Consider the following 19,977-nt stretch of genomic DNA (forward strand, 5'->3'; position numbering starts at 1 on the left):
AATTGAATCTTTTGGATTCACTTTGACTTCCTACGCAGATGACACCCAAATTGTGTTGACCTTGCTACCAGAGGAGCTTCATGAAACCGTGCCAAGGTTGCAGGACTGCATGAAAGCCGTGGGGGGTTGGATGGCCCAAAATTGCCTGAAACTCAACTTCGGCAAAACTGAGGTAGTGTTTTTCGGCAACAACCATATTTTCTGGACTCCTAAATGCTGGCCTGAGGATATGGGTCCTCTACCGACACCTATCAGGAAGGTGAAGAATCTTGGAGTTCGGATAGATGATAAATTAAGCTTTAGGGACCAGGTCAACACAGTGGCTTCATCAACATCATACATCCTCAAATCTCGCAAAAAAATAATGCCACTTCTTCCAAAAGACGCACAACAAACAGTTGTTACGGCACTAATAATGTCCAGATTGGACTACTGCAACAGTCTTTATCTTACGATCCACAAAGGACCGGTGAATAAACTACTGATTTTGCAGAATGCAGCGGCCAGGCTCCTTACTGACACACCAAAGCATGAGTCAATCTCAGCCAAAATAAAAAAAACTCCATTGGCTGCCAGTTAGGAAACAAACTCAATTTAAATCTCTTGGTCTGGGTTTTTAAAGCTCTCCAGGGAACCGGACCCGAATTCTTAAAACACCATCTCCGCTGGTACACACCAAAAAGAGCACTGCGGTCATCTGAGGCAAAACTCATGAATGTCCCTCGGGAAATAAAAGCCAACTGGGGCGGCAGAAGCTTTATAGCTAATGTGGCCAAATTATGGAACACCCTTCCACTACCCCGGAGAAATATGACCAATTTTATGGCCTTCAGGAAAGCACTGAAAACATGGTTGTTTTCTAATTAATCTGGTTAAACTTCCACACTCTTCTAGTGCACAGTAGGCCTTCACACAGCGCCAGGACACCCTCGGGTAACAGTTAGTGCTCTACAAATACCATTAAACATTAACATTATAAGGTGGTAAATGTATTTTAGGATTTTGGGATGGGTAGGGGTATAGGGTGGTAAGGGTATTTTTAGAGCTATGGGGTGAGTAAGGGAATTGGGTGGTAAGGGTGTTTTTAGGCTTATGGGGTGGGTATATGTGTTAAGAGGTAAAGGTATTTTTAGGGTCTAGGGGTGGGTAAGGGTATTGATTGGTATATCTGTTGTAAAAATGTGTGTTAAAGGCATTCATGGTAATTGCCAGTGATGCCATGTTATAAACCCTCTAGCATGCCTTGGGGTGCCGTTAATACTGATTTTTCAGCACGGAATGAGCTCTTGGAGCTAACTCACAATGCGAACAGTGCAACGTACTAATATCCGCCCTTTCATGCAATTCTGCGGAATCTCGCAGAGTTTTTTCGTTTGCTCAGGATGGGCTTCGTGGGGACTTATAATTTGGGTAAAGTCGACAATCATCTGCAAATAAATCAATTTAGTTTATGTTAGCATATTTTTCTTTACTAGGGAGGGGGTACATTAAAAACAAATAGAAACAGGGTCTTGGGAATCATGGGCAGAAAAATATGCAAACCTGTCAATACATGTTTTGGAGCTACCCACTGGAGGAGTCAAGCAATGTTCCCATTGTGTAAAATGAAAACATGTATGTGGAACCCTAGCTCTGTGTAAATAGTTATGCACATAGTGATGATAACAAAATGTCTCTCCATAATTATCATAAGGAATCAGCAGAGTCTCTGTAGGACCATAAATATCATATGGGACCTTATCCCAAACAATTCCATCAAGCACTGGAAAACAAGAAATGTTCACATGGGGAAGTCTCTTCACACTTTATGTAAAGACAATGGAGGCTTCAACTCCTCTACTACCAGTTCTGCCGTAGAACACTCTGGGAGATAATATCCATTGATTAGCAAGAAGAAAACAGTTACAAATCCAATTCACAGAAGCAGAAAATGTAAAGAGACGGCAATCCAAATATAAAGCCATGGAGAAATCAGATAAGTGCTTTTCAGGTAAAGAAAGAAATGTAACACAGCATGTGGTGAAATGTGAGAAGAATCAGCGAAAAAGTTATCAACATCCACAAAGTAACCAGAAAACAGTCTGTTGAAAAACAGAAGCCGTATTAGGCAGAGGAGAACTGGTAGACAGCTCTGTTGTTAGGAGTAGTAGTAGCAAACAGCCGATGTATGGCTTGTATTTGTACCGGTAACAGGAACAACACTAGTTTATTCTCCCCTTTCCAACCATGGGAAATTACGTTGGTGTTGCTTGAAACTTGTAGAGGAATTTCCTGTAGAGTAGTGAGAGGAGTCTGGAAACCATCCAGGAGTTACTGTGGCCTGCAATGTAGTACTGGCCACATACTGCAATTTTAGTTGATCGATTGAGACAAGTCGTTTTCTTTACAAGCAGTGGCAAAATCATGGTTCTTGTACCTTGAATGCTGAGGACAGCTGCAGGTGCATGGTAAGATAAGCCAAACTCATTCTTAACTGCAATCTTCTCTCAAACTAGATCCTCAACTTTTGGAATTCAGATGAAAAATGCTGGTTCCTCCTTCACTCCATCAGCAGCAGAATTATTTATTAGACTGCTTATCCTGGAAGTCATGTAGTTTCTGTAAGATAGTGAAATGTTCATTTATGTCACAAAGTGTATTAGCCACCACTACGGCATCTCTGTTAAAATTTAGAACATTCATCTGGATTCGAAACATGACCTCGTTGGGTTCTGCCACCCATAGGCCATCTAGGCAGTTTATTCAATGCTCTCTGGACACCATACAAGTGATGGATCCAATTACGACCGGAACCTATTAGTCTAGCTGTGAAGGATTGCTTTAAGTCACCTTTTTGTTTCCCTCCAGAATTGAATTTCCCTCAGGATGATAGGGTGGGGAATAATACACAATAACATCAAAGGTTTCCATAGTATTCTTGTAAGCCCTAGAGCTAAAAGCAGGGCCCTGGTCCGAGTGGACTGCAGCTACTGCTTATGGCATGATAAACTCTTGCAAATCTTTAATAACAGTGCGAGCATCAGCTGATCATTGGGACCACACCCTTAGAAATCTGAAGCAAGAATCTACAGCAAGTAGAATGAATTTAAATGCACCATACAAATTTAAAGCACCCCAATGATCGAGGTACATGCATTGGAGTGGTTTATTTGAAGCCAAGAGGGTGTCTGTGGTAGGTGTGAAATGGTGGAGCTTTTAATTTGTTGGCAAATATCACACCTAAGGACATACTGTTTTGTCTGCTTGTACAAACTATGCCACCGATAGAGCTTCTGTAGTAGAGAAACTGTGACTGACACACCAGTATGGGCAGACGCTATACCCTCATGTGCAGCTATTAACATTATTTCTAGCCTGCAGTCTTAGTTGGGAATCAATTACCTACCCCAGGATGGTAGCAAAAGAAATATTTTGGGCACTTAAATAATAGAAATATTTTGCTGGATACATTTTAGGTAAAGGGGTATCTTTGAGTGAAGCATTGATGGCAGCGAAGATGTCTTCATTGACCCTTGTATGAGAATGAGTAATTGTAGCTACTGTATCAGCCTTAACTGCAGATTTAGAGGCTTTCTCAACCGATAAATTCTCTACAATGTGCATGTCAACACACTGAAGACTAAATGTGTGTATCACATGAGCCCGTGGCAAACTGTCTTTAAGTTTTGCCACCTTTCACCAAAGCGGCTTAGGCTTTATAGTATTCCCATTTGATGGCAATTTTGGCAGAACATACATAACAGGTAATGCACAATGCATAAAAACTTTATATGATTTAATTTGCTCTAATGTTTCCAGTACACATTGGACATCAGAACGTACACAAATGCTCAGATCACTCTCAGACTAACATGCTTGCATCAAGACACTTACATAGACATGTCAACAAAACACACTTGGTAATCCGGATTATTGCGGGTGTCATTGGCTTTACATGTGCCACATTCAATGAAGGCAACACAGTGCCGAATGAATATAAAATGCATCTATATTCTAATGCTGAAATGCATTGTGCATCCACAGAAAAAGTACTGACTGCAGCTCAAATGGCTGTCATAAAGGAAATACCTTTGGCTCTAGGAAAACGCATAATAGTCATGACTACTGTCCTAGCCTTAGAGGCTGTTACAAAGGTCAGTGTTCCTAACAGAAAAGCCTTACTTCCTAGATGGATACAATTGGCCACTTCCCTGAGAGCTACTGATGTAGACTATGCATTTGACCCTACTTTACAAACACAAGAATTTCTCCAATATGAACATAAATACCCAATGCCCAGTAATATTTTGCCTCTTAAATGGTATAAACACATTATATATGCTGATGGTTCAGCCCAGCCTGCTATAAGCATCAAACACAAATGCTGGGCGGCTTTCACCACAATACATGGTTTCATGATGGATGGAAAGTTCTATTCTCAAAAAACCTTTACACTGTCCTCAGGGGATTATACTGCACAGCTGGCTGATTCGAAAGCCTTGATTCTGGCACTAGAAAACATGGATAGAGTATAACACACACTCATAGTGTACAATTTGTATTATTGTGTCCAGTCTTTGAATGGAAATTTACATTACTGTCATCTTAATGGATTCAGAAACACCTCATTTGTTAACTCACATCTTAAAAAAAGGACACAGAGAAAAGCAATCTTATTTTTTTCTAAACTGAATTTGTAGCCTTTGTCAGCACATCCCAAAACAATCTGATCTACTCTGGCTAAGTGTGTTTTGAAGTAATCTTTTAGATATATATCAACGACATAGGACAATGCTTCTGGGTCAATAGCATGTAGAATTGCCATTACTCAGGCAGCAAGCAATCCAGGACTGTTCATATACCTTTGAGGGAGCCGACAGTGGCGTTGTGAGCCGAGCATGGAAAACCCTATCAGATCTCCGATTTCATGCGCTATGTTTTGGCAGAAAAAACATTGGAAATATCCAAGGTAGTTTTGTATTTTTTAAAGAAAAGTTGCCATTACAGACATACTGTGGGAAATTTGAATTGCACGTGCGCGTGTATTACTGTTTAAATGTCTATAGTCTAAGAGTATGCGATAAGAATGTTCTGGTTTAGCTACTGGAAATAAGGAATTATTTATAGGTGATACAAAGGGTTCAACTATTGCCTGGTACTCTAGCTGTGAGAGATTTTCTCTCATATGATCTTTCACTTCATGTTGTATTGGGTATTGCGGTGTACTTGCCGGCTGGACCATATGGGTATAACGTGATAAGGCGAGTCCTTATCCCAATCTACATGGTTGCAGTACATGCCAGGCCTTGTGCAAGAGCCCGTTCTGCAGCATACACTTGTTTAACCTCTTTGGGAACATGCACAGAGAAAGACGGTAAAATTTCCTCCTCTCCTTGTGGGGCTGTATTTACAAACTCTGGTGGCCATTGCCAATCGCCCACACGCTAAGAGAATGTCATAACTAAGCATTACATTTTCCCAGAATGTTACCTTAATGGTCTGGATTATGTCACCCTCAATCTGTATGTTTATTTTATAAAGTCTGTCTTGAGGGCTAATGCGTTGATTTATAGTTTTGACTTAAATGAAGTCATAAGCTGCTTTCCCATCTAGAAACTCTTGAAGAATCTGGAGAACTATTGTGACATCTGCCGCGGTGTCTAGCTGTGTCAGAACTCACGTCTAGTTCTGAAGGAGAGTTCTCAAAATATGTGGCATATTTAGCCAAAATTCCCACAACCATCTTCTTTTGAAATTAGGGTTTTTGTTGTGGAAATGACATCAGACGAGTGTTGTAAGTCATTTTTCAGTTTCACACACTCTCCTTGTCTGTGCTCTGATCTCCCCCTCTCTCAGATCATTTGCCCCATGAATCCTGAAAGGAACAAGAATAAAGTGTATCCGTGTACTGATGCCTATCACCCTGTGTTATTGGTTCATGGTTACATAAATGATATCATCTATCATAAGTCTCTGGTAGCAGAGATCCACTCTGTAATTTTACTTTTTCTTTATTTTTTTGTTTGTCCCAGCGTTTTTTAGAAGACTTGGGTGCTTTCTTGGTATTGTCCTTTTCAGAACTACCTTTAAACTGTGGCTTATTTGGTCAGGCCCCCAAATTATTCTGACCTTTGGATGTATAGGTGACCACAATAATTTTTTGATAACTCGCACACCTGTTCTACTACTGCAACATGTGCGAGACGTTGGCATGTTACCAGTGCCACTGCTTCTACTTTAATATTGCTTAATATTATGGAGGATACTGTAGCAAAATTGCCAATGAATTTCATCCTAAAATGTAGAGCAGGAGCCGAACCGTATTAATTTTGAATCTGTTTTAGCGCTTCAGGCAAAAGAGCAAGTGATGGTGTACCGTGAGGTATGGTATATATTGCAGTATATGACTGTACTCCAAGTGGCACAGACGTCACCTGGGGGAACAATGCAAAGTGGTGAGCACATAGTGAGAATTCTAAGTTTATCTTGGGGTCCTGTACGGAGAACCACTTCTTCAAGCTGATTTGTTTTTTGTGCCATCCAGAATGGAATTTCCTCCCATCTGGTGGGAATCTTGCCCATAATAGCATTGATAGTTACAGGACTAATTGCAGGCACAACTAAATGTGGCTGGACAGCTTGAACTGCCCTCGCTTGGGCAGTTGTTATTGTGTGCATAACAAACTGTGTTAAACCGTTGTATAGTCTAACTAGACCAGTATAGAGTGTCCGTATTTCAACCACATTAAGCAGTGCTAAGTTTGGGTATGGTTGTGCAGCCGGCTAATGCTGCCCATGTAGCCCCTTCATTGCTGAGAGGACCCAGTTGAATGTTGTGTAATATTTGTGGTAGGGCTTCTTGGAACTAATTTGTGCGTTACTGAAACGTTAATGGTATTCCTAAGTCATTATAAGCTCTGCATTAACCCGGTAAGGCAGCTTCAGCGTATGTGTGAAATGTTTGTGTTTTAGCATTTAATGCAGGAAAAGTGACCCATGAGTAGAATGCTTCAGTTCTATCAGCTTGGAGGAAAGTCCACACGAAAGGAGGGTGCACTCTGATAGGAGTCAGACAGGAAACACACTTGTATTCCAAAAAGGTTCTTCTTTTTATTTAAAGTTGTTTGATTAAAACCGGCACACAGCCAACGCGTTTGGTTCCCTAGTGCCATGGGAACTTCGTTAGGGCTGTAACAATTGTAAAAAGTTGACATAAATAGACATGTAGTACATATACATTAAAAATATACAATAGACACAATTATAAACATTACCAAACATTAAAAATGAAAATGGCCCAGGACCAATACAAGAGTAAAGACAAGCAAGTCAGCAACGAACAAGAAATACCACACCAAGATGTACATACCACATTGACAAATGAAGACATATCACAATACGGTTAATCCAAAAAGAGAAAAAGTGATAATGAGATAGATAATCAAAAGGTGGGAAGAATTGGCGTCAGCACAGAAATAGGTCTTTGATGTCAAACATCGGTTACACCATAACAAAGTCTAGACACAAAGGACCAAAGTACCAAGATTTGAATACCCCTTGACGTGTGAGGTTTAAAAAATAAAGACAGAGCATAGATAACAGATCATAAGTCTTGCAACAATATCCCAAGGCTACTGAGTGGAGCCAAAATTGTTATGTTGCTAATGTCGGACCATCATAAGAAAGGCCAATAATACCCAGAAGAATATAAAAAACAAAAGAGTAAAAAATAAAAATAAGAAAATGAAAAGCCTCAGTGGTGAGCGAAACAAAGAGAAAATAGGAATATGAGCAGGCATCTCACCTTACTAGCAATTTCAGGTCCTTTCAGATAGACCAAAATATTTCAAAATGTTGTAGCACAGGCACTGTTAAATGCTCTGTAACAGCAGGTCTGCAATTTGCAGGAATATTTATTACAAGTGCCATTGTAGTGAATGGTATTCAGAGAGGGAATTACTATAGTGGGGTAGTCTTTTAAATGTTCAAGCTTGAACAACTTACTGGCAAAAATAGGCTGAGGAGGATTTGTCCCTGACACCATGGATGTCTCAGTTTAAAGGTGAATAGTGTACCTTGGGCACACACAAGAACTACTCAGGAGACCCACTAAATAAATACCTCATGTATAAATGTTGGTGGAGCCATGCTATATGGTTCCCACTAAAAAGGTAGGAATGCATGTTAGACAGAACTTCAGAATGCAGGGACTGAGTCCATCTGCACCATCAGGGAGATCAATGCCTCACCAAACCCCTAACTTTCCTGGGGTGGCAGGTGATTTTTCGCAATTTTGAACATGACACTCTGATCCCCAAGGGAAACGTGAAAACAGATCTTACCCCTTTCATTGTTTAATTATAAATTCCCATGGTAAACACAAGAAAGATATGGATAAAGTTTCCAATACATTTATTGAAACAATCGTAATATTGCATAGAAAGAATGAGCTGCAATTATTAGGCAGATAAAACAAAACAATGTACCCAGCATGATGAACATGGTGAAAAGAATAAACAGTCCAACCCTGGCAGATTGATTTCTTTTTATTTTTACCCATCACTACCCCTCTGAGAGCATAGTGTGTGTACCCTCTGCCTGATCCCTTAGGTTGGCCTAAGCACCCATACCTGGATAGCTGGACCAGGGAAACAGCCTGGAATAGGAATGGCAATCCTTCTCTGCAGGGTGGAAGATCATCAGCAGAGCTTTATGTCAAAAACAACATTTGTTCCAGGACATTCATGCACAGAGTACTCCTCTCTGACCTCTGAAGGACCGTGTACCGTTTATATAGTAAAAACCACTGTGTTAGAGGTAAAGCTCTAGTGCAATGAGATGTCTAGATGTTAGAAGCTGTCTCCAAACAGTTAATGCATAATATATTGTTCTGTGTTCATAGACTTGAACAGAGTGTAAAGATTACATGACGAGAAAGACTTTTTTTAAAAAAGCAGCATATACGAGTCTTCTCGGAATAATATTGTGCAAGCAAAATATGTAAAAAAAGCATTGTTAAAACGATGTTAGCCTAAAACGTGTAAAATGTACAAATAAAATGGAGAACCAAAGTGAGCCCAAGAAGGCCTCATGACACGGCTTCAATTGATTTGGACATTCTTTGGTGATTATACATGCTCCCAGTACTGACCACATTATATTCTTCCATCCCCTGTCTATCCATCTAGCAGAGTGTGCACACTTTTCCTTGATGCATAGAAGTGATTATACAGTGAGAATAATATAGGCTGTGATTGATCCCATGCACTCCTGTCTTCCCCCAATATATGATAGTTGCAAAAACACTGTTGGAAGGAATACTGAACTCGGGTTTAGTTGATTCCTGGTATATTAAAAACCAACAAGCAGGGAATACTAATATATTTCATGTATTCATAACTTGCACGTTAGGCTGGATAAAATCTATTGTAATGCTGGAAAGTTATGTCGGTATCATACACTGAGCTCTTATTCAATACACGGTTATAACATAAACCATTCCTGCAGCGCTTGCACTGGTGTAGATGTAGGACTGCAATTCCTCTGTGGAGGCTCCAAAAGCAGTTCTGGAGGATCCATTCTTTAAGTAAAGAATCATGTTTTATATAGACCATTATTTTCAAGAAAATAAATGAAAAGCCTCCAGTGTCCTGGTCAGAGAGACATATTCAGAGTGGCGATCGGGGGGCACCGGATGATAAATGATGTGCACAGATCCTTTGAGACTGATATACATAAGCTAGAAGCAAAGTAATATACTTTGGAAAAAAAGAGTTCCACCAACCCCAGAGATGAATGAAGACTTCACTTGGGAAAGAAACATCCACATCCAATTTTTAGAGTGTTTACTCTATAATGGCTGTTAGAACCTACATTTACATGACACATAATGCAAGGTATAAAAGTGGGAGACTCTTAGCCTGGCTCAATAACCAGGAACTTAGGAGAATTCCAGTCTCTGAACTCTGAGACGATTTAGGGCCTGTCATTTACAAACAAGTTGCAATAGACCAATTATTCTGCCAATAATACAGTGGGCTCTGTACAGAGTGAGAGAAGCTGGAGTTTCATCAGCTGGATGTGGCCCCTTGAACAGAATGAAGTCATAAAAGAACTTTGAAGGGGGTTTGCATGACTATCTCTGACCTGGCAGTAGGGAAAACATTAGGGGTTGACAGATTGTTGATGGAATTTCACAAGCAGTAGTCTGACACATTGGCATTGAAATTGTTGATAAAGTATGAGTTGGATTACCAGAATGGGATCCTACTGTTCTCCATGAAAAAGACATTGTAAGTCTCACTTCCAATGTCTGGGCCTTCCACGCAAACTTAGCCATAGTTCTTGTCATTGACTACAATATCCAGATGAAAGTCACAGCAAACTGTCTTCTCATATTGTTACCAGAGTGGGTACACACAGATCAAAGTCGGTAGGGTGATCAGGTCTATCAGAGCCAACTCTACTTTTTTGGAAAGCACTCCATCTCATGATTATGGAGAGAATAGCCCCAATCAAAAATGGTAATCTTGCTGCATCTTCTGTATTACCCACAACCTGCCCTTTTCACTGGCCGTTAATGTCTTTAAGGAGACAAGTGCCTTATTAATGTGTAATAGTGATAGCCATTGAGTAGCTCTGCACACACTATGACTTCCTACATTGGAAGAGGCCTGGAAAATTCCAATTATGAAAATTATCTCCCAGCACAATTGCGGTGGGTCATTAAATGGTTTTCTGAGTTGCCCCAGCTGAGATGTGTTGAGTGGCAAAGGAGCTTCAGCTATCTGCGGCCATAGCATTGTTGATAACTCCCAGACGTGGATGTATGACGTTACAACGCATGCTATTACAACGCATAACTTTACAACGCATTTTTTACAACGCAAACACTATTACAACGCAATAATTTACAACGAATACTGTTACAACGCAAAACTAAGTAAAATACTTAAAAGTGCTTTTACAACGAAAACAATTGCAACGCATACCATTACAACGCCAAAAAATATATATATTTTTTTTAAAGTACAATAAAATCTGGCACGGGATGCAGGGAAATTAGGGGTTTTAGGGTGGGGAAGTGTATTAAAATGTGGAGCAAAACTGAACGTAAAGCAACTGAAATGCATTACAAAATGTATGCTCGAGTATTAAAATTAATACTCGAGTATTAAAATTAATACTCCTATTTCCCCCAAAAAATCAGTTTTAACACATTTAACATTTTTACACAAATAACGAATAATTAAACAACAGTTCATATACATGCAAATCATGATTATATCAGAAAATAAGTAAACGGATTAAAACAGAAAACACATACACATAGTCGCCATTTTATCCATCCCACTTCTAAAACTTGTCCTACAACACTTTCTATGAAAACAATAGCAAAATACATGTTCCAAAATGGATGCCAAAACGGAGCAAGTAAATGAAAACAACACATCTTTTAATGCTTTTTTAAATTATCTTTTTCCACAGCAAAATAAAATATACTAAAAAACACAACGAACGTTGTTTTTAAAAAAATTTATAGTGACAGTGACTAAAACTTATAAATACCAGCAAGACACCATTTTGCAATCAGTTGATTATCAACTACCAGAGAGATCAGACGCAAAAACCTGACCCTCTGACACCTAGACTGTGACCTCGACTGAGAGAACACTGCAATCCTTTGGAGAAGCATTCTTTCTTTCCTACTACTAGTAAGTCACTATTATTTTTTAACACCATGTTTTGTCCTAAATAATGTTTTATTTCCATCCAAACAGTGCATTAAAATTAATTTTAATATTTTATAAAATGTACTCTAACCATTTTTTTTCTCTGAAGTAACTTTAATATATACAAACTTAAAACATCTTATTTTTGTTCCTAAAACAGAAATTTGTTTTTCTATCAAAAGCAACATATCGTTTGCCTAATTTTTCTTCACCTCAACCTACTCGACTCACCTTTGTTATTGTGAAGGTAAATTATTTAATACTTCATTTTTTTTTTTTTTAATAAAAAAATTAATTTTACCATTTGCAAAAGTGTTGGATGGTGTAGGGGTAAAAAATATTTTTTTAACACATTGAAGGTGCATCACAAAGGAAAGTGTGGGATGGTGCAGGAGTAACAATTACTAATGTTACTGCAGTTAGGTGCAGCAGTAGAGAAAGAGTGTGATGGTGCAGGGGTAACAATTACTATTCTAATGCCAGGAAGGTGCAGCAGTAGGGAAAGTGAGGTATGGTGTAGGGGTATCCATTACTACTCTAAGTGCATGATGGTGCAGCATTATTGAAAGTGTAGTATGTTTAGGGATACAAAATATTTATTTAACTCAAGTGTGGTGCAGCACCAGGGAAAGTATGATATGTTATGTAGTTATACTTAAATAAAATGTCATCCTCACAAACAATTTTTCAAAATTTGCATTTGTCACCAACGTTGTCAATCTTTGTCATTTTTTTTATTTTTTTATTTTCATTTTCACAGACAATTGTTTGCAACTTTGTGGAAAAAAACTGTAAAACAAATAACTCAAAATTCCAGCCAGCAGGCCAAAACCACAGCAGAAGCCACACCAAGAAAGAAACACCAAAAACAAAAGGTATTTTAAATGAACACTGTTATAAATCCAACAATGTAATAGTCAAACGTTTTATTTAATAATTAAAATAAAATCCCACAATGCAGAAAATATGAGTTGTATTTGTAATAAATATTACTATTCTAACTCAAAGAAGGTGCAGCAGTAGGGAAAGTGTGGGATGGTGTAGGAGTAATAATTACTATTCTAACTCCAGGAAGGTGCAGCAGTATGGAAAGTGTTGGATGGTGTAGGGGTATAATTTACTATTCTAACTCCTTGAAGGTGCAGCAGTAGGGAAAGTGTTGGATGGTGTAGGGGTAACAAATACTATTCTTACTCCAGGAAGGTGCAGCAGTAGAGAAAGTGTGTGATGGTGCAGGGGTAACAATTACTATTCTAACTCCAGGAAGGTGCACTAGTAGGGAAAGTGAGGGATGGTGTAGGGGTATCCATTACTACTCTAAGTTCATGATGGTGCAGCATTATTGAAAGTGTAGTATGTTTAGGGGTACAAATTATTTATTTAACTCAAGTGTGGTGCAGCACCAGGGAAAGTATGATATGTTATGTAGTTATACTTAAATAAAATGTCATCATTACAAACAATTTTTCAAAATTTGCATTTGTCACCAACGTTGTCAAAGTTTTTCTTTTTTTTACTTTCATTTTCACAGACAATTGTTTGCAACTTTGTTGAAAAAATCTGTAAAACAAATAACTCAAAACTCCAGCCAGCAGGCCAAAACCACAGCAGAAGCCACATCAAGAAAGAAACACCAAAAACAAAAGGTATTTTAAATGAACACTGTTATAAATCCAACAATTTAATAGTCAAACCTTTTATTTATTAATTTAAATAAAATCCCACAATGCAGAAAATATGAGTTGTAGTCGGAATAAATATTACTATTCTAACTCAAAGAAGGTGCAACAGTAGGGAAAGTGTTGGATGGTGTAGGGGTATAATTTACTATTCTAACTCCAGGAAGGTGCAGCAGTAGGGAAAGTGTTGGATGGTGTAGGTGTAAAATTTACTATTCTAACTCCAGAAAGGTGCAGCAGTAGTGAAAGTGTTGGATGGTGTAGGGGTAAGATTTACTATTCTAACTCCAGGAAGGTGCAGCAGTAGGGAAAGTGTTGGATGGTGTAGGGGTATAATTTACTATTCTAACACCAGGAAGGTGCAGCAGTAGGGCAAGTGTTGGATGGTGTTGGGGTATAATTTACTATTCTAACTTCAGGAAGGTGCAGCAGTAGGGAAAGTGTTGGATGGTGTAGGGGTAAAATTTACTATTCTAACTCCAAGAAGGTGCAGCAGTAGGGAAAGTGTTGGATGGTGTAGGGGTATAATTTACTATTCTAACTCCAGGAAGGTGCAGCAGTAGGGAAAGTGTGGGATGGTGTAGGGGTATCCATTACTACTCTAAGTTCATGATGTTGCAGCATTATTGAAAGTGAAGTATGTTTAGGGGTTCAAATTATTTATTTATCTCAAGTGTGGTGCAGCACCAGGGAAAGTATGATATGTTATGTAGTTATACTTAAATAAAATGTCATCATTATAAACAATTTTTCCTAATTTGCATTTGTCACCAACGTTGTCAAAGTTTTTCATTTTTAATTTTTTTTTAATTTCATTTTCACAGACAATTGTTTGCAACTTTGTTGAAAAAATCTGTAAAACAAATAACTCAAAACTCCAGCCAGCAGGCCAAAACCACAGCAGAAGCCACATCAAGAAAGAAACACCAAAAACAAAAGGTATTTTAAATGAACACTGTTATAAATCCAACAATTTAATAGTCAAACCTTTTATTTATTAATTTAAATAAAATCCCACAATGCAGAAAATATGAGTTGTAGTCGGAATAAATATTACTATTCTAACTCAAAGAAGGTGCAACAGTAGGGAAAGTGTTGGATGGTGTAGGGGTATAATTTACTATTCTAACTCCAGGAAGGTGCAGCAGTAGGGAAAGTGTTGGATGGTGTAGGTGTAAAATTTACTATTCTAACTCCAGAAAGGTGCAGCAGTAGTGAAAGTGTTGGATGGTGTAGGGGTAAGATTTACTATTCTAACTCCAGGAAGGTGCAGCAGTAGGGAAAGTGTTGGATGGTGTAGGGGTATAATTTACTATTCTAACACCAGGAAGGTGCAGCAGTAGGGCAAGTGTTGGATGGTGTTGGGGTATAATTTACTATTCTAACTTCAGGAAGGTGCAGCAGTAGGGAAAGTGTTGGATGGTGTAGGGGTAAAATTTACTATTCTAACTCCAAGAAGGTGCAGCAGTAGGGAAAGTGTTGGATGGTGTAGGGGTAAGATTTACTATTCTAACTCCAGGAAGGTGCAGCAGTAGGGAAAGTGTTGGATGGTGTAGGGGTATAATTTACTATTCTAACTCCAGGAAGGTGCAGCAGTAGGGAAAGTGTTGGATGGTGTTGGGGTATAATTTACTATTCTAACTCCAGGAAGGTGCAGCAGTAGGGAAAGTGTTGGATGGTGTAGGGGTAAGATTTACTATTCTAACTCCAGGAAGGTGCAGCAGTAGGGAAAGTGTAGGATCGTGTAGGTGTAAAATTTACTATTGTAACTCCACCAAGGTGCAGCAGTAGGGAAAATGTTGGATGGTGTAGGGGTAACATTAGAGCTAGTGTATTTACTTTTACATCCTAATTTTTTTTTCTTATCTTCTCTTCACAGATAATGTCTACTCTTGAAGCAGCAAAATATATAAAATCGAGGAAAGGGAAAAATTTATTAAACCATGCAGGATACATATATAGTAAGGAAAGAATAAGTTTTCCTAGAAATCAGTGGAGGTGTGTGCAATACTACACTACCCATTGCAGTGGCAGAGTGGTTACACTTGATAACTTAGTTGTAAAAACAACAGAACATAACCACTCTGCCTCTGCAATGGAGGTAGAAATGAGAGAAACTGTTAATGAAATGAAAGCTATTGCAAGCACCTCCAATGATTCTACAGGATCCATTTTAAGAGAGGTTGCACAGCATGTCCCCAGTCATGTTGCTAGTAACATGCCTATAATTCCTAATTTGAGAAGAATTATTCAAAGACAAAAGCAGGCAAGTAACATCCAATTATCTACACCACATACTTTTTCTGATATTAGAATTCCACATGATCTTTCTATTTCTTTTTCTGATGAACCTTTCCTTCTGCATGATAACCAAAACCCTCAGAAACGAATTCTTATTTTTAGTACCCCACTTAACCTAGCAAAGTTAGAAAATAGTGAAATTTGGATGATGGATGGGACGTTTAAAAGTACACCCCATCCTTTCACTCAAATTTATACTATACATGCAAAAATTAACAATAATGTAATCCCCTTAGTATATAGTTTGCTACCTGATAAGACTTCTGCAACATACTCTGAACTTTTATCAGTAATTAAAAGTAAAACTTCTCAAAGTCCTAGGAAAATTATAATAGATTTTGAATTGAGCATGATCAATGTGATCACTAAAATGTACACGGATACCCAAATTCAGGGATGTTTTTTCCATTTTTCCCAGGCATTTTGGCGTAAATTACAAAAAACATCCCTAGTTGCAGAATACTGTTGAGATAGCAAACTACAGTTTGAATTAAAAAAATTAACAGCACTTTGTTTTGTTCCTCCCGATAGTGTGGACGAGTACTACACTGCTATTATAGAATCTGTTTTTTATACAAGTAATGAAGAGAAATTGGCACCCATCCTAAATTATTTCGAGGACACATGGATTGGGCACCTAAGCAGATCGGGTCGCAGGAGGAAGCCACGATTCCATGTGGAGTGGTGGAACTGTTACACGAGCTGTTTAGAGGGAGAAGCAAAAAATCTTGCTAACATTCTTTCATTTTAAAAATAGTTATGTTCTTACTTTCCTGCTTTGCTTCAAATTTTAATAACCTTTAATTAAAATTGGCATACAATTTTTTTCCAAACAATTTTTCAAAATTACGAGTCGGGTCTCCTAATTTGTGTCATTTTTTCCCAAACTTCATTTTTTACCAAACAACCAATGTATCCAAAGCAACTTTACCATAATATTTGTCCAACTTTCCAAAGATCAATAGCAAGATAATAATTTTTAGAAAACTTCCTAACTAACTACCACCCAAGAAATCCAAAAAATCTCTACCTATTCAAATTTTCAAAAGTCAATCCATTTTCAAAAATGCACATTGCTGCATAAACACCAAAAAAATAACAATAATTTTTTTCACAAATTATGAATACGCAAATTTTTTTTTTTTTAAATGAAGATATAAATCATTGGTATTCGTACCGAAGTATTGAAATTAACATTTTTAATTGTAACTTTAATTACTGTTACAGTTAATTACATTTTTTTTTCAACAAATAAATTTCCGCGACCCGACATAGACATACACTAATGACATGAACGTGGACATGCTTTTTTACATTTTAAACATCAATTAGATATTCCGCAACCTCTCCTTATTCTTTACTTACTATATATTTATCTTTTTTTAAGTTTATATCTATAAATAAATGTGAAAAAGTTTCCTACCTGGACGCAGATCAGCTTCCTGCTGCTTCCTCCTCCGATGCTCTCCAAAATGGCGTCTTACGTTTACGTTCACGTCATGACGTCATCGCGTGCATCAATGTTAAAAAAGGACTATTTTATTTACTATTTCAATAATTATATGTTTAAAAATAGTAATCAATAATGTTTATTTTTTCTAAAATATGTACATTATGTTATTAAAAACAATAAATCAAAAATGTTTTTTCTATGTTTTTTCCAATAAAGAAATATTTAATAAACCTTATTTGTTTACTGTTATTTATTATCAATTTGTTATTTAAACATGTTAAATTTATATTATAATATGTAAATTTACTAAATGTGTTCCTTACCTCGACTCTATTTTCTTTTTCCTTTCAAACTTGCTTTTTCTTCTCTTTTCACTCCTTCCTTTCTTGTTCCGCGGGTTGTATCTTCTTAAGCTGCCAAAATAAATAAAGGACAATTTATCACATAGACTTCAATACAAAAGCGTGGGAATTTTTTTAAAGTAAGTTCTATTTTCTTAGTTCTATTTTCTTTTGGTATAATTTCATGTTAAATTATTTTTAAATAACTCTATTAATATTTTAAATATTATATTAATGTTTTATATATATTTTTTTTTAAGTGAAATACTCCATTTTTTTTTTTTTACATATTTAAATTATTTTTAATTACTCAATTAATACTTAAGTATTTTTCTTTAATTTAAAATCTCTAATTTTTTACATTATCTTATTTTAAATTTAAATACTCCAAAAGTACTCTGCCTTTTTTTAAATAATTTATATTATTAATTACATTTTAAATAAGAAAGTTAAAAATACTCAAGTATTAATCTTTCATAATACTACTCATTTATTATACTTTTTTATTTATTTATTTATACTTAAAAAATACTCTTTCATATTTTAAAAATACTCAAGTATTAATCTTTTATAATACTACTCATATATTTTAATTTTTCTTATTTATTTATTTATTTATACTCAATAATTACTCTTTCATATTTTTAAAATATAGTATTTAATATAAATTATAAAATATTAATTAATTATTTTTCTAACATCATTTTTCTTAAAAATAAAAAAATTAAAAAAATGCGTTGTAATGGTATATGCGTTGTAAAAGTACTTACCATATAAAAGCATGCGTTGTAAATGCATGCGTTGTAAAAGCTTCTGCGTTGTAAAACATGCGTTGTAATAGCATTGCGTTGTAAAAGTTGCGTTGTAAAGGTTGTTTCCCCCCAGACGTACATGGCTGGGCTATAGTGGTTGCTAACTCTAGCGAAACACTGTTGGGAGAGCTTCCCACACAAGAAATGGTGTACGGCTGTATATACCACAGGAGCTCTGACTGCTCAGTGTGCTGTGGGCTCAACAATTTGGGAAGCCTATTGCATCTGCATGGTAGGAGACCTGTGTGACTTGAGCACCTCAAAGACTACTCATGACATGACTTGGAACTATGGGAGCCCTATGGGACAATTCATGGCTTATAGCAGACAAGTTGGGACTTTATTCTCCAAGTGGAGCAGAGGGAATACAGCCTTTACAATGCAGCCAGAACCACGCATTTGTCTTTACCATGCAAAATTTTACAACTTATATGCCTTTACCACGCATGGCTTTACAATGAAAAAGTAAGCCTTTTGCGGGTAAGTATAACGTTTATTTAAAAAAAAAATATATATATATATACACACACACATATAAATATATATTACCTACTGGCGGTCGCCAGTAGGTAGTTATAGTTAGGACCCCTTTTCCATAGGAAATCCGCAACATTCTATTTTGAATAACTTTGGCGCCGGTCGACGAATCCTCGCGAATTTCTCAAAATAGGTGGGGCGCTACGCTCCGCTCCTACCCTGAAAGTCTCGGGGGGATCCGTCAAGCGGGGGCTGAGATAAAAGGGGTGTCCCAAAACGCGTTTTTCCCATGCATTTTTCCATAGGACCTTTAGAACGAGCTACAGCCCGAATGGCTGAACAGAATTACTCAAAATTTGGCAGAGAGGTAGTCCCTAGGTCAAGGAAGTGCCTTTTGTAGGTTTGGTGTAAATCTGTTCAGTAGATTCTGAGAAAATAGCCTTTAAATCAATATATATATCTGAGCCAGCTTACGGTACGCTTACCGTACGCTTACGGTAAGCGTACGGTGGCGTGCGCGAGCGCGATTCTGATTGGCTCTTAGATCTTAGTAAACATTCGAATCGGCCGAAACCAGGAAGCGGCGGCCGCCATTTTGTGTATTTCACTCTGAAAAAAAAGAGTGAAAACAAGGAAAGGGGGCAATGAGGAGAGTTACAGACCCCCTAACAATTGTAAGGGGGTCAAAGAAGGACAGAAAAGTACAAAAAAAATATTTATTGATTTAAAAAAAAATCACGGGGTACGCGTACGGTAAGCTGACCGTAAGCGTACGGTAAAAAAAAAAATAATAAATAAAAGAAAATCAGATTTAAGAGTTTAGAAATTAGGGAGCTCTAAAAAGAGTTGTTGTGTTTATGGAGTCATTTTTTTAGTGGTACCTACAAGTAAGTACCGATGCAGAGTCTAAGGTTCAAGAGGAAGACTCTGTTCCCTTCATCATTGAAGTGCACACCATCTCCTCTATAAATGTCTTGCATGTCATAACGCAAGTTGTTGTGGTAAATGGCACCCATACCATAGTCACGGAGGAAAGCAGAAACAGATTTGTTGACGTGCTTTCTTGCTTTGTCAATCTGCGGACAGAAATGATTGGACCAGTTCCATTTTTGCCTTTGGCATATGTTGGAAAACACAAAGGCAGTTTTAGGGAAAAGTGTAAACAGTTGTGCAAAGGTGTCCTTCATAAGCATTTCCAGACCT

Source organism: Triturus cristatus, chromosome 7 (assembly GCF_964204655.1).
Source record: "Triturus cristatus chromosome 7, aTriCri1.1, whole genome shotgun sequence".
NCBI lineage: Eukaryota > Metazoa > Chordata > Amphibia > Caudata > Salamandridae > Triturus > Triturus cristatus.